Consider the following 691-nt stretch of genomic DNA (forward strand, 5'->3'; position numbering starts at 1 on the left):
TCACCGCAACCTCTGCCTCCTGGGTTCAGGCAATTCTCCTGCCTCAGCCTCCTGAGTAGCTGGGATTACAGGCACGCACCATCATGCCCAGCTAATTTTTTGTATTTTTAGTAGAGACGGGGTTTCACCATGTTGGCCAGGATGGTCTCGATCTCTTGACCTCCTGATCCACCCGCTTCGGCCTCCCAAAGTGCTGGGATTACAGGCTTGAGCCACCGCGCCCGGCCGAGGCAAGAACTTTTAATTCTCTTTTGTTTACTTTGATAGTTACCTCCATACCTCAAAATAATAGGCTAAGGTCACTCCTGGTACTATGTCAACTGGAGACATTATCTATGTTTCCTGATGGGCTAGATAAGGATTTCCCTCACTTGCACCACCCCTACCTCCGCTTCCTTTCTCCTCCCAATTTTTGCTAGCCATATTAATATTTTTAGCTTCCTCTACTGCTTACCACATACATTTAAGGAATAGATGTAAACTACTATTTCTTGTTCTGTTACTTTCAGCTGCATCTCTTGACCTCCTGTTTTGCAAAATGAAGGCATTTCCTTCCCAACCTTTTTTTCTCCCTTTTCACCTCCCCGTTTCTGTCAAGTTAAACCTTTATTTTTTACATGGTGAGTGTGGAGAACATGTACATTCTGTTTTGCAGCCACTCAGTTTTCCATGCTTTGTCTATGAGAGTTTC

The sequence above is a fragment of the Cebus imitator genome, unplaced genomic scaffold (genome assembly GCF_001604975.1).
Source record: "Cebus imitator isolate Cc_AM_T3 unplaced genomic scaffold, Cebus_imitator-1.0 Scaffold264, whole genome shotgun sequence".
Taxonomy (NCBI): Eukaryota; Metazoa; Chordata; class Mammalia; order Primates; family Cebidae; genus Cebus; species Cebus imitator.